The 15780-nt window shown below is 40.6% G+C and overlaps 1 protein-coding gene across 6 annotated transcripts in view; it reads right to left on the bottom strand.

Moving 5' to 3' along the window:
• HDAC11 (histone deacetylase 11) overlaps positions 1-15780 on the bottom strand; it is an 80081-nt gene that overhangs the window by 18030 nt on the left and 46271 nt on the right. For 4 of the 6 annotated variants that reach the window (XM_090148121.1, XM_031608678.2, XM_090148122.1 and 1 more), the window contains 2 exons: positions 10377-10431; positions 9407-9622 (listed from right to left, as the gene is read on the bottom strand). The gene's annotated coding sequence lies outside the window, so the exon portion shown is untranslated. Of the gene's footprint in view, positions 1-2374; positions 2465-3665; positions 3798-9406; positions 9623-10376; positions 10432-15780 lie in introns of those variants that run through there. The other 2 variants (XM_090148120.1, XM_031608682.2) reach the window with 1 other exon arrangement.

Below are 15780 nucleotides of genomic sequence, written 5' to 3'. Positions count from 1 at the left end.
TTACTCCCATACACCAAATGAATGCCAAAATTCTTGGCAGCGGAGGTTACACCATGCTAAGATCTGGCCCAAGGTACAAAGCTGTCAGGAATGAAATGTCAGCACTTTCTCCAGCAGCTCTTCTGAAGCACCTGGCTCAGGTCCTGCTAGTTTGCCCACCCTGCTCCCCTGCTGAGCTCCCCAAGCACCTACAGCCATTGGGGTTAAGGCCAAGCACGTCCAACATGAGGTCCTACTGCTGGAGAGAGACAAGAAGCTTGACTCACGGGTTTGGCCACTTCACTCATTGAGGCTCAAGTCCTTCATGAATGGAAGCTTTTATTGATCTCAGGACAAAACAAGAGAGGAATCAGCAGCAGTGCTGGAAGCTGAAGATGCAGTGTGGCACCACCAAGGGCAAGCACTACATGTAGCAGGAGGCTCCACTGCCAGCATTGTTTATTTGACAGAGAGTGAAGTTTAAGCAGAATCCAGTAGTGTATACCCAAACATGAGTCTCTCATGTGCCTCTTGGTGGGGTTGCATACTCACTGCTGGCCTGGCACTTATGGAGAACCGAGGGCCATGAATACAGGCAATGCAGGAGCTGGGCCAGGAACACCTGTGGTTCATTCATGGATTTGAACAAATGCCAGGCATAAAGACCACAGGGAAGCTGCAGCTCTGACCTCTGGAAGGAAGGGATGTGGTTGAAGGTGAGGCTGTCAGGCAATATCTGAAGCACTTGCAGCACGTGGAGTTCCTGCAGGAACCACAGCGCTGAGAAACCTGGGCTGTCTCTGGGCACTGTTTGCATCTGCAATTCATGGCAGTTGGTGAGACACTGACTGAGCTGAACGCAGCTTACAGCCACGAGCAGAGAAGAATTGAATTCAGCCTTTGTTGCTATTAGCCAATGATGCTATCTGCTTCAAGAACAAAAACATTAAATAGAACTTGGATAACCTGTAATACATATGTCATAATTTAAATTGTGAGCACGTAATTTGTGACAATAGGCACTGCTTCACCAAGGGAAGATTGTGCCTGACTATTCCAGTGGCCTTCTATGATGGAGTAACAGCATTGGTGGACAAAGGGAAGGCAACTGATGTCATCCACCTGGAGTTCTGCATGGTCTTTGACATGATCCCCTACCGCATCTCATCTCTATGTGGGAGAGGTATGGACCTGAAGGAGGGACTATTCGATGCAAAAGGAATTGGTTGGAATATTGCAGTCAGAGGGTAGTGGTCGATGGCTCTGTCCAGGTGGAAGCCAGTGACAAGTAGTGTATCCAAGGGATCTGTCTTGGGACCTTTAAGATCTTTATCAGTGACACAGATGATGTGATCGAGTGCACCCTCAGCAAGTTTGCTGATGACCTCAAGCTGAGTGGTGCAGTTGATGCAGCAGAAGGAGAGGATGCCATCCAGTGGGACCTTCATAAACCCAAAAGGTGACACCACATGAATCTAAAGAGGTTCAACAAAACAAAGTGCAAGGTTTTGCACTTGGGTTGAGACAATCCCAGATACGTATATAAAACAGGAAAAGAACTTGAGAGTAGCCCTGCTGAGAAGGACCAAGGGATCTTAGTTGATGAAAAACTGAGCATGAGCCAGCAGTGTGCACCTGCAGCCTGGAAGGCTAATTGTATCCCAGATTCCATCAGAAGAGGGGGGGCCAGCAAGGAAAGGGAGGCAATTGCCCCTCTCTGCTCTGCCCTCATGAGCCTCATCTGGAGTATTAAATCCAGGTCTGGGGCCTCAACTCAGGAAAGATGCAGAGTTTTTGGAGAGGGTCCAGAGGAGGGCTACAAAGATGCTCAGAGGGATGGAGCACCTCTCCTATGAAAACAGATTGAAGTTGCTGGAGAAGGGAAGGCTATGGGAAGACCTCGTTGCAGCCTTACAATTTTTAAAGAGAGTTTATAAACATGAAGGAAATCAACTTTTTACATGGGTAGATAGAAATAGGACAAGGGGGAATAGTTTTAAACTACAGAAAGGATGATTTAGATTGGATGTCAGTGGGAAGTTCTTTACTGAGAGAGTGATGAGGTGCTGAACAGGCTGCCCATAGAGGTTGTGGATGCCCCATTTCTGGAGGCGTTCAAGGCCAGGTTGGACATGATCCTGGACAATCTGATCCAATACTTGATATAGTGGCTGGCAATACTACCTGTGGCAGGGAGGTTGGAACTTCATGATCCCGAGGTCCCTTCCAACCCAAGCCATTCTGTTCTATGAAATGGCTGATAATTATACCACAGTTGAAAAAGTCATTCCATGATTTCAATACTGAGTAGAACATAAAAATTCTTGTACAATAATCTTGTAAATGACAAGATTATTAAAAATTGCTTTATAACTTTTTGCCATATATAGCATACCTGGCTTTCACTCACACACTGCATGGATCTGGTTTGCTCTCTGGCAGCACACGGGCATCCCTCGGTGAGACACATGAGGCAATCACAGTCCTGGAAAGAATTACAGTTGATCCAAAGGGGAAGAAGAGCCCTCTGAATGATACAAAAAATTAATCACCACAAGCAGCAGAACTGCTTTGACAGCAGAAGGAAACAGATCCCAATGAAGGCCCATCCTTTCTCCACCAGGGCTCTCTGCAGGAGTGTCAGCCACAGGGACAGGACTCAACCCCCATTAGCCCAGCCTGCCATCCCACAGTGCAGCCAACATCTTCCTTACTGGGTGATCTGCTCCAGCTGTGGCACACTGAGGTCTTACAGCTCATCTACACAGTTGTACTGAGCTAGACTGCTTACTGACTTCTATTATTTTATTATTAATTCTATGAACATATGCAGAACCTAACAAACATTCATTTATGGCTTCTTTCATTACAGATTTCACTGAGTTTGCTGCACTCAGGTTCTCTCCTTTAACATTAGGCCCACTGAAATGGAAGAAGATACAGCACTACATATTAGTCAAACTGCAGAGATCGTCTTAGCAGCTGGGGGCTGTGCTAACTCCAGAAGTGACACCTCCAGAGAGAAGAGCTGATTCAAGACAAAAATACCAGTTTGTGTGAGCAGCAGGCCTGGGAGGTACAACTAGAGGTCAAACTGCAGAGACAGTACTGACCTCACAGCAAAAAAAACCCCACCATGTTATTTGATGCAACACAGAAGAGAATTTGATGCAGTCCTATAGCAAGTCTTAGAGACAAACCCAAGTGCTCTCCTAATAATGTGAGCACAAACGATTTACATTTTTCATTGCTTATGCAGCTGGCTTGGACCTCCAGCTGTAAAGAACTGATCAAGCTCTGTATGCACATCTGGACTGTAAGAGTCATTTATAGAGGAGAAAATTCTATTTTTTTCCTTCTAGGCTCCTCTTTTAGGTTCTTTGCATCACCATTATTAATAAAATACAACACTTTCCACATAAAGGGAACATTCTGGAGATCTTGTACAGAGGGAGATGCTGAAAATCAGCAAGATGCATTGCAGATAAATGTAAGCAGTTTCTATACAATGCACATGGGCATACCAGTATTGACACAGCATAGGAATTGACTGATGAATACTTCCAGACCATCATATTTCCTCACTGCTATAACACCACTTTATCAGAGCTGAATTCAATCTCAGACATCTCAGTGATTCATGACGACATAACGGAGCCAGCTCTGTAATTTAACCAGCAAATTACCTCTTTCCAATCTGCAGGGGAAGTGATGCACAGTATACAAAAAAATAGGCAGCTCGTGGAGGAGATGCATTTATCTGATTCATGAGGAAAGACGTACAAAACTCAGTAAGTTCGTGGTACAACGGGAACGAGCTGTAGGATTAAACACAAGAATATTTACTGCTTTTTGAGATATTCCTCATTCTTGGAGCAGTTCTATGAACATAATCATGGTATTTAAAGTCTAGATGCAGTCCTGCTGCTACCATGGGATCAGTTTATAATTACTGGAGTCAATGAAAGCAAATTCTGTCAGTTTTCCCTGAAATGTCTCTGTATTCCCATTTGGCTCCAAATACAGAGAAAAAACACTGTTTGCCAGACAACCTAGATTGGAAGCTGTTAAAGTTGTCTGAGGTGAAGACAGAAGAAAAAAAAATTGCACCTTCTTCCTTCCCAAAGGAAGCAAAGCTGTGCCCCCAGAGACACTTTCTCAGAGACACAGAGCAATAAGACAAGGCATTTGTCTTCACCTGGGGAAGAGCAGCAGAGCTGCCTTTCTCTGGGCATCGATTCAGCTCTTAAAGTAGAACCTGAGCATATGGCAGCACTGTAAATAGTTAGGGCACAAAACAAATAAATAAATAGTATCTGAGATTAAGTTCAGCCTGCAGAAGGAAGACTTCTGCAATTTGGTAGTTTTGAACGTGTAATGATTAATTTCCCCAGTAACAATGAGGCAGTGTCCTCTAGTGGTTATAGCACTGGACAGAGCTGTGAGCCCAGCAGGATGCTCCTTGTCACACAGATCCTCATGGCACAAGCTCTGGCAGCTCCCTTTGTACGAGTTCCACAACATCACTATGGTGCCTTGCATGTGATTTAACTGGACTCAGGAACTAAATAGGCCCAAGATGTCCAAATGTTGGGTCCCTGTTAATGTTTATTGAAACAGTACATCAGGTCACTGTGAAGACTCATGAGATGGTCTTGAAACATGCACCTTAGAATAAGGGGTCTAGGAGCCTCAGCACATCACAGAGTCAAAAAATACTAAACATACTCTGACTCCATGGGAAATAACTGGCTCATTTTACTACAGACTTACTACACTAAGGACATCTTTAGAACAGAGCGGTAGCAAAGGAAGAGTTTCTTGGTTCTTTATGTAAATCACATTGTTCCTTCAGTTGAAAATGATTCCTGAAATAACAACTTGCTAGACCACTTTTAACAGCTTGCTTGAAAACACTGTACCAAAGCCAGGAAATGTCTGCTGTGAGATTTCAGCTATGCTGTCAGCCAGTTTTAGAGCAGAGAACAGGTGCACCACAAACCTCAAGTAAAGCTTTCTTTATTTTTACCTGGAAAAACAAAAAACACATTCCATAAAAAGATCAGCTTGAAATGGGTCTTGTAAAAATTAGATGTGTTGAAACAAGTCGTATCACTGAGTTCCCAATAAGTCTGGTTATAACAAGGTGACTAACACAGGGGTTTTGAAGATCTGCACAACGTTTCAAATTATGCCAAGAGCTTCTCAAGGTATTGTTTACTTGTGATTTAGCTTGGATTTAAATAGTAAGACTGGTTAATTAATGACAATGTAATTAATTACAGCAGATAAATACTCATATAACTGAATTCGTCTAATCCAAAGCATGTAACGTACAGTAAGACAAATGAAACAACTTCACTCCAAAACTGGGATGCATGGAAATAACTAACCAGATCTCTACTAAGAGAATGCCATCTAGAACTTGCAATAAATATTCTCAGCTCATTGCAGAGCTGGTGGATTTCCAAGCAATCATGATTGTGATACATTGAGACATGTTACTAGGGAAACTTGATGAAATGCTACAGTTGAGAGAAAATTTTTGACCTAGTGGGAGTCCTGGAATTTCTCAGAGCATTGCATATTTCTCTCTATTTCAGCCAAAACCAGCAGGCCAGCCTTCAACATTTAATGTTTCTCCAGAGCACTAACAGCTTCTACAATGGAGACAGAAACCTTAATCACATTTTAATTGAGCCAAATCAGATTTCCAAATTCAACACGCATTCAATAGACATTTCTTCCAGTTAAAATACAAAACCTCTGGGCCTTCTGCAACAAGCAAGTAACTTAGCAAAGATAGACTGGAGGGTTAAAATTTAACTGTGTGCACCTGAAAAAGACATCTTTTAATAGAGTTACCAAAGGGGTAATTGGTGTATGTTCTCTTCAAGGCACAGGATTTTCCTCTGGAGGACTACGCAACCCATCTGGGTTCCCCGTAAGTGTATGGTAACCACTGGTCATCTCTCCCCTTACCATGCTTTTTCAGACTCTTCCTGCGAAGAGAAGCTGAGTAAGAGATGGTAGTAGGACTGCCACAGGGCCAGAGAGGCAATTTACTGGAAGCAAGCCAGGCCACACAATTATGGTACGTAATGAGAAGTAGACCAAGAAGCAGCTCATAAAGAGATTTATGCAGTAGCTCAAAGCTTGTTGAACTGCATACTTTTAAAAATATTATTATTACTGAAGAATGCTTATTTACAAATGCAATAAAGGTTTAAATTTCAATAATGCACCTCATGTTTTTCTGCACATTTAAGAGACCTGCAACATATTTGTTATGAAAGGATACTAATTCAAGACCACACGCCTCCGTCAGACTCCATCAAATAGAATTCTGACTATGCCACAACACATACAAGGACATTCTTGACTTTAATTGCAACGATCATCCCACTGATGTATAATTTTGTGGAAGCAGGTTTTAAATTGTGTCACTGGAAATAGTACAACTGCTTCAACATCACATAATTAAGTCTCTCAAACTGAACTGAGCCTTCCATTGTGCAGTACCAAGACAGAAAGCTGCCAGAAGCCAGCCATGCTCATTCCAGACAGAGTCACAAGTATGAATCTTCTTTCAGCTCTCAAACAACTACTTCCATTTCCAAGGAAATCAGCGCTGCAGATCCCACTTTTGAGCAGTACACTAAGATTCAGCCATCGTAAGCACCAGGTAGCTCAATAACCTACAAATTCAGTTCACTTCCTCCCTACGAAGTTCTGACATCTCATGCAGTTTCAGAAAACCTTCCTGTTCTTAGGATTAAGTAGCAAAAAATTAGAGAAGAGAGGCATAAAGGTAGCAATGATTATTACTGATCTCTGGCCACATGTAATTATCGCACCTAATTATGTTTCAGTGCTATTTACCAAGACATAAAAAGCCCTTCCTAGTTCTATCAGTTTTCAATCCCACACGTAGAACTCTAAGAAGTACCCAGATGGAGCATAGAGTTTTTCCGTCCCTATTTCCCTACAATACACAATTGGAAAGCTGTATGACATACTGAAGAACATACATTTCAGAAAACTTGCTGTCAAAAATCTCATATACCAAAACAGTCTTACCAAAGCACTGCAATCCCATTATTGTTATTATTCAACAAACAACCATAGTTCTGTCCAAGTAGTAATGCTTACAACTGGTCTGACAGTGCAAATGAACACAGAATCCCATCTCAAGTTCTGATTAACAGTTCTATTTATTTTTTAGAGCAGTTTTCTCTAAAAAGAGAAAAAATGTAATCGTCTGACTAATGACTAATATAACCAAGTCCTTCTATTAGCAGGTTATTTTTAAGATACCTAAACTTTTCTCTTAACTGCTATGACAAAAATTAGAGGGTATTTATTTCCCTCATCATATGACTAAAGGAAATTTATCATTTGGTTGAAACAAAGTACTGCTATTTCCTCTATGGAAATGGAAACACTAAATCATACATTTTTCTCACATACCATTTTTTGAAAGGTCTGCATTCTTTCACGTTTCAGACTCAAACGTTCCCACAACTAAAGCTTGTTGTAAAAGCATTTGACTCTTAGAGCACTCCCACCTCCAGTAACCAATCAACCCAAAACACTCCCCAGTTTTACATGTAGTCTTGTTCATCCAAAGTAAATAACTTAGTCTGTTCACTGGAGATTTATTATTTTAATGTGCTCATTTCATTGTTGGCCTTGGCAGAAACGTCCAAGTTTAGGAAGAAAGATAGTGAAAACTGACAAACTTTAAATCCCAGTGTTACAAAATTCTACTAGGTAACAAATGGAAAAGATAATTAGCTACAGCACAAGCCACCACATGCTTAATTTGAAGCCCTACCCCATCAGATATTGTCACAAAGATGAAATCAAAGAGAAAGTAATGGCCATCATTTTCAACCACAGGTCCTGGAACTCATAAGAAACAAGGAGAGCTCTTGAAATCTGGGGGGAAAAAAAAAGCCTGTATTCTCTAAATTCAGTGGTTTGGTTACATGTCAGTGATTTATGGCCATAAGCTGGACCCTGGGACTGCTGTGAAGGAAATCGCCTTGGTGACAAGATACAATCCTTGTTTGCAGTAAAAACTGGCTGAACAGTCATCCCACAGTGCCAAATAATTATATGCACACACACATACCAATGGCAAAGATAAGTTCCTCTACGCAATCAAAATTGAACCACTGTTTTGTCACCTCTGCTTAGGTTTGCAAAGGAGAAGCTTTGAGACAACTGCACACTTCATGAGAAAAGAGTCAAATACGTATAAATAAATGAAATATCTTTTAACACTGAAGTTTCATCTTGAAATTTGTATTTTATTAGGCAAAAAAGGAGTTCTATTTAGATGAGCCAGAACAACTTCCCCCCTCTAAGGATCATTGGCAAAGCAAATTGTTTCTGCAATTTGTGGCCTCACTCTGGCTCCATATGTTAGTTATTCATGGAAGAAAGCCTCTCAGGCCATCAGACTTCAACTTCTCAATCACTGCACCTCCATACCTTTTCTGTCATTTCTATGGTAGTCTTTATAACTGTCAGCTGGACACAAGCCAGCAACATGTGCTTACAGCCCAGAAAACCCACCATGTGATCTTGAAAAGAAGCGTGTCCAGCAGGGCAAGGGAGATGATCCTGCCACTCTGCTCTGCACTGTGAGACCTCACCTGGAATACTGTGTACAGACAAAGTCCTCAGTACAGGAGAGACACAGATCTGTTGCAGCATGGCCCCAGACAAGGGCCACAAAAATTATTTAAGTGATGGAACACCTCCACTACTTGAACAGGCTGAAAAAGCTGGGGCTTTTGAGCCTGGAGAAGAGTAGGCTCTAGGGAGAGTGAGAGTAGCCTGCCAGACTCTAGACAGGGGCTGTAAGAAAGAAGGGGGTGGACTCTTTAGCAGGGTCTGCTGTGACAGGTCAAGGGGAAATGGTTTCAAACTAAAGGAGGAAAGATTTAGATGGGATATAAAGAAGAAAATTTTTACAGTAAGGGCAGTGAGGCACCAGCACAGGCTGCCCAGAGAGGTGGTAGTTGCCCCTTCCCTGGAGACGCTCAAAGTCAGGATGGATGGGGCTCTGAGCTGTAGGTGCTCATTCATTGCAGAGGAGTTGGTCTGGATGTCCTGTAAAGGTCCCTTCCAACTCAATTCTATGATTTCTTCCTGTAAGAAACAGACTCAATGCAATTCAGGAACCCAGATTCAGTAGAGCAGAATGCTGCATACCTGGTAACACACAAACGTTCAAAGAAACTTTCATGTGCAGTATTCTGTCATCAAAAATGACCCAACTACTGGTTGATGACAGAGACTGGATCACCCTCTCTTCTGCTAAAGAATAGCTTGAAAATTACCCATGTAGAGTGCAAAAGAGAAGCAAAGTATTTTCATAGAAGCAGTGGAAGTAGCATTCTGAAAGCAGCATACATATTTTTCAGATGTACAGTTTTATTCTCAGTAGAATTCTTCCAGATAGTCAGAGGAAGAACTGAGCCAGCCCTTAATCTGCAAAATCTTTTCCACCTCCTTTTAAGTAGATGAACTGCAAAACAGCTACAGCAGATGAAGAAAGATGAAGTGCAACCAGAGCCATAAGTATCAGATACATCAGGAGTCCAGTTTGGTGAACCTGAGCTGCTGCCAACTAGAGAAGGGAAAAATGAAAAACAATGAAGAAAACCAGAACATTTTTAAGTATCACTACAATCAACTTTAAGTCTAAAATAGTCTTTGCTAGCTACCATTCTCTGATGGCCTCTGGGTCTTCTCCCTGCCTGCGCCCTAAAGCACTGCTCACTTTTGCCTTCAGACAGCACAGATAACAGTTGTTGCTCAAGAGTGAGCAATGGCATTATTCTTCTCCCCACAGTGAATTTGCAAACTAAAATAAATGTGCCCCTATACACTCCTTAAACCACTGCTAAAACTCAAAAAACAAACAAAAAAGCACACCAACATTTCCCCATCAACCATGCCATAGGTCACCAGCAGGATGCCATGCACCTCCAGAATACAGGCTTCTAAAATGCTGTGACTACACTAAGTAGACTGAAAGGTGTACATATGTTTTGTTATCCAGCGAGGAAGCAGATCCTATCAACTAACTGCATCTCAAAGATGGTATTTTACGGAGATGCTCTGAGAGGCTGAATTTTCCATACCATGTAAAATTTCAAGGTCTTTGAACATGCCTCAAAATGGAAACAAACTAAAAATATGAGAACTGTACCTCTTCTGTGTGACCATTATTGATTTCAGCTCATCCACAGTATGGTAGTTTTATTTTTCCTCTCCTGACAGTACTTTAGTGATAAAAACTAAATCAAATCCAACCCTCCAAACACTGCCCTTGTTGTAGAAATGCACAATAAATCAGGTCCAACTTCCTAAGCACTGACCTTGCCAATGTTTCGTGGGTGTCCACATCTGAGCTGAAGTTTTCCTTGTCCTTATCTGGGAAAAAGATAGTGTGAATTAAAGCTTACAAGCCTTTTTTTTTTTTCCTGCTTGTTCTTTTCTTTTTCATCAAACAATAACTATTATCCCTTGCCATCCCTCTCCTTTTTTTCTTTGTTAAAATTGACCTCAATAACAAATCATTCAAATAAAAGTACAACATACATAGTTATTTAAGACAACATTTACTAAGGCTTAAGTAATGACTGCTTACCCCTAAGGAAGAATAAAAGGTTCAGTTTTGCCCGCATCCTGAAAATATTTCATTTCAGCAAATAATCTGAAGAAGCTTTAGAGTATGAAAGTGAGACAGCATGTATAACTCTGCAGTTGTGAACAACATAAAAGCAGCCACATTAAAACACAGGAATGCCTAATTTCTGTTGTAGCATTTGAAAAAGAAAATCAGCCTTCCAGCTTCAACAGGAAAGGATATAAAAAAACAGATGGCAATTGTTTTGAATGCAGTTCATTGTATTCATTTGCTGAGTCAGCTTTATTTCACATTGTAGACCCATTACATCAAGAACCTCACGTATTTACAAATAAGATAGAATTACTGCAACTACATTGTTAAGAACATAACCATTATAGCCTGTTAACCTTCAGACAGTCACATTTACTTTTCTGAGGTCAAAATAAGGTAAGCTTTTTGAGTTCTTAATATTGTTCTCAAGCATAAGCAGCCAGCTCTAAAAACACGTCTGCAGTTCATCAGCACTCCTGCTGCCACACTTCATGAAATTCTTTAATTCAATCAGCATGCTGGCATGGAAGGCTACACTCTTGCCTTGCGCATTCCTGCTTGCGTATGCTGTTCATTTGGGCAAACGGCATTCTCATGAGCAGAAAGAAAGCAATATGCACATATTAAACAACAAGCTCCAAAAATGAAAAGGCTAACAATGATCATTTGTGTTACCTCCTCCTCTGTAAACCAAGAATATACACAAAATGAGGCTTTTATTTTTGCAAATCAATTAAAGTATCTTAATTGCTAATTCAGACAGTTCACTATTTCTTACAGTACTGTTACTATCTGAATGGTTATTAATAACCATAATGATTTTACTATTGCAGTGCATTCAGACTTTAACAGTAACATGAGAATGGAACCTTACATTCCCTACACACACAAGCCTTATGAGGAGTAGCTGAAATAACTGGGATTATTCAGTCTGGAGAAGAGGAGGCTCAGGGAGATCTTATCGCTCTCTACAACTGCCTGACAAGAGATTGTGGTGAGGTGGGAACTGGCCTCTGCTCCTGGGTACCAGCATCAGGACAAGAGGGAATGGCCTGAAATTGTGCCAGGGAAGGTTAAGATTGGATTTTAGGAGAAAATTCTTCCTAGAGTGGGATTGGAACAGGCTGCCAAGGGAAGTGATGGATCACCATCCCTGGAGGTGTTCAAGAAAGGACAGATGTCACACTGAATGACATGCTCTAGAACGACCACAGGTATGGGTTGATGGCTGGACTAGATGATCTTAATGGTCTTTCCAACCTTAATGATCTATGATTTAACAAGCTGCAACATTCAGAGTGATAGGAACACTCCTGGCAGTCCTGTAAGGAAACACCTGTCTAGAAATATTGTATAAAACCAGATCAATGCACAAAAAAACTGTTGTCAATTGCAAGGTACTCTGACATAACAGTACAGTATCAGACTCAACTTTGCAGCTGCCATTTCATTCTGATCATTATTTAAGATATCACAGATCTCAAATTTAATTGTCGATTTGCAGACTGCGTGGAAGAGTGGGTCTTACATTTCTTGCCATGTAAAATTTAGCTGAAGTTCTCCTGCTGTAACACTTTAGGAGATGTAACTTCATAGCCTTGTACATATCCTGTACACAAACACAGCATGCTGCAATTGCTACATACACCCAGCTTGTTTCCACCATCTAAAATAATTATTTGATTTTCAGTACTTACTGTTGCCAGTTGTGTTCAGTGGTATGCTATGAATCTCTACTCTGGCTTTACAACCTCATTAGAGGATATCTGAGATGTGAGTACATCCAATCTGTGCCTGCAGAATTTTGTTCTCTGATCCCAACGTGAATAATTTTAAAGTACATTATTTAATTTGAAATGCAAGTACAAATCCTTTCAGGACTATTTTCTCCTAGTTCCACATTTCACACTGCTAAAACAAAGTTGTCCAGAAATAGCATTCTGTTGTTTTTGCTTTTTAATTAACAAAAGGTGACTTTTTAGAAATAATGGGAAAGATCAAGAAATTTCACCTCAAAATTAATCTCAGAGCCAGCGTACCATGAAGTTTAAACAGTTCCTCCAGAAAAGGTTAATTTCAATATTTCTATTTGCAAGTTCCAATAGTTTAAAGACTTCCTCCGAAAGCATTTTAGGAAATTGTTACAAACCTGCTTTAAAACATACGGATTGTAATAGGCAGCGTACGGTGTAATCTCCTAGGGCTACCTGAAAACTGACATTAAGATATTGCTGAGACAAGAATCAGATGCCCAGCGTTCAGAGATGTTGTCATCCAGCCTGCAGCTGGTGCTGCTGAGCTACGCAGAGAAGTGCAGCCCCTTGTAGAGCAGCTATCCCCTCCTTGGGGTGCCTGAGCTGCAGCCCATGTTCAAGTGCTCTGCTAGACTGCAGCTAAGCCACAGCTTGTGCCCATCTGAGGATTCTTATGAATGCTACAAAAAAAAAATTAAGAATCCACACTTTTTTTATTTTTAAGAAAATATCATTTGAATGTCACAATGTTCAAATAATTTTAAATAAAATAAAGTGTTCTGGAAGAAGGGAAAAGCAGGAATTAGGAATTTTAATACAGAATGTCACCCACTTTTTATGCCTGCAAGCAATGAGCAGGGCTGCATTTGATACCATTCCTTCCTCTAAGCCCAAGCAACATTATCATATCAACCTGAGAATGATTATAGCAGTTGCACCATGTCACCTGCAGCTATTCCTTTTTCTCTCTGCTTTCCATTAATCTGTATTTCTCTGATTATCACAGGATGTAGTCTTGGCAAAGACTAACTCATCTAATCTACAGTGGTACTCCAAGTCCTTGAAATTGAGAGCCATCAAGACACACTAGCTTCTGGAAGTACCATAAGAAGAACATCTCCATTTACTTCTGATGTTTGTCAACTTGTTTTGCTTTTCAAAGGAATCAAGTTAAAATGGAATCTTCTTTCAACTGCTGAACAAGCTATTATGAATGATTTCTTTTCAAGAAGCAAACATCTTGTTCCCTACCAAGCTATTTAACCCAAAACAGAAAGCGTTTTGCATCCATGCCACTCAGGCTCACATGCAGGGTGTCCGTATACATCCATTGCTAAGAATCTATATAGTAAGTGACCAGCAGCTGCTGTAACTAAGAAAGAGGACAATTAAACCCAAACTCTACTTAGCCCTTATGTTTGCCTCTGTAAAATAGTTAAGCATTCTTGGTTACAATTCTGGTGTGTGGTAGTCTCAGGAAAGATTAGTAAAGAATGAAGAGAGAAGCTCTGCAAGATGTAAAAAAACACAAAATAAAATATGCTGATACCTGATAACAAGAAAAATTCTACCCAATTAATACAAAAAGCAGCTCTCAATGACACATCCTATGTAAAGAAAGCACACTGCAGCTTTTTACTCAGGAATTTTTCAGTTTCCTTGTCTCCCATCTGCAATTACCTTAAATCCTTTTTACTCTCTTCTGTACTTAAGAAAATACAAGGGCAAAAGCACAGACAAATGACAAGCTACATTTGGCTAACAGGATTAACTGTAATTTTTCTTATGATGTCAAAACTGAAAAAAAGGAGACATCTTTTCTCTCTTACAAAGCATTGCATCTGTTACAACTCTGTTAAGGACTACCATGAGGATGCTGCTTATCTATGCAGTGTCTTTCTATGCTGGCCTCAGATTTATTTCCCTCATTTTTATATAACTCAGACATGGATTTCCAAAATAAAGATAATCTCTTCCAGTCTCTGTTCCAGCCAAGCTCCAAGGAAGTTATATTCAACCGAGACACACAGAAGTCTGGATCTGATTAATGAGATGCATAACTAGCTTTATATCTGACAACATAGTTTAATTACCTGCAACATTAGTGCTGAAGGAAGGAAAAGGGAATGAAATGCGTGCCACAGACCACTGCCCTGGTCAAACACGATACCACAGGACTGATAAAAAAAGGTGTGCCTCACAGCACTGACACTTTCCTCAAAAATTTTGCATTGACTCCATCCCCAGCCAGAAATTTGGACTCAGATGTTAGGAGGAAGGTCAGAACTACAGTGAGCAAGTAAGTCAGAGCCACAGCCCCACCACAGTCACCTCCTATTCAATCTTATCAATTCAGTTAATTTGTCTTATCACCCCATTCTGAATTCAGAGAGTCACTCAAATATGCTGGACATAGCATTTTTGCATATTTGAGATGCAGTAGTAAAGTAAGGCAGGAGTTTTTATTTTCCTAAGCATCATCTTAAGGTGGGTACCATACTTGCATTGATTTGGGAACTGAACAGAACCAGTCTCTTCTTTTCGCTGCTGCAGTAAGCATAGGAGAGAATCCAACACAGTAATAAGAGTTAGTTCTCCATACAGCTATCCAAAGTGTTTTCTCTTTGTGAAAAGAATTAGTTCTGTTCATCTTTGACTAGGAAAAAAAAGTGACATTAGCAAAGTTATCAACACAAACAGAAAGAAAAAAGATTAGATGAGCACTGGATGGGAAATACAAGAGATTACAAAAAACATCAGGATCAAAGAAAAACCAGAAGCCTGGAAATCACACCTTTTTAAAACTCAAGATAAACATGAGTACCTATCAAACAACTTTGGGCCTGCCTCTAGTTGGGGAATACACAGACAGTACTCAATTCAAGGTAAATTCAGGATACAGAATTGGGGATTAGGCCCTCTATTTCTGTTTCTGACATGCTCTGCATTTCAGAATTAACTAAGGATTATAAGATCAGTTCCCATTGGCTAAAGATAATAAATGAACTTCCTTCTTTTGCAGGGAGATGCAGTTTTCTAGAACACAGAATGTCTCCAACTGTTCAGCAACTAGCAGAGCACACAGCACCAAGATAATAGAGCTGGAGCTTCCTGAAGTCAGCCAGTTCTAGCTTTTGGCAGAACAGTATGAGCAAGGACTATTTCCAAGATTATCGACTTATTAACATCTGGATTTGTCAGAGCATTCTCCCCAAAGTGACTATGCTGTATGTAGGACACAATTATGTAGCATAATTTGTGAAGTACAAGAAATGAGTCACTTCACAGCCCACCAGAAAGTATGCAGACAGCACTGAAAAGAACTGTATGCATAAGAGGGCTGAG

The sequence above is a fragment of the Phasianus colchicus genome, chromosome 11, assembly GCF_987193195.1.
Source record: "Phasianus colchicus chromosome 11, bPhaCol1.hap1.1, whole genome shotgun sequence".
NCBI lineage: Eukaryota > Metazoa > Chordata > Aves > Galliformes > Phasianidae > Phasianus > Phasianus colchicus.
This window is presented reverse-complemented; position numbering and strand designations above follow the sequence as displayed.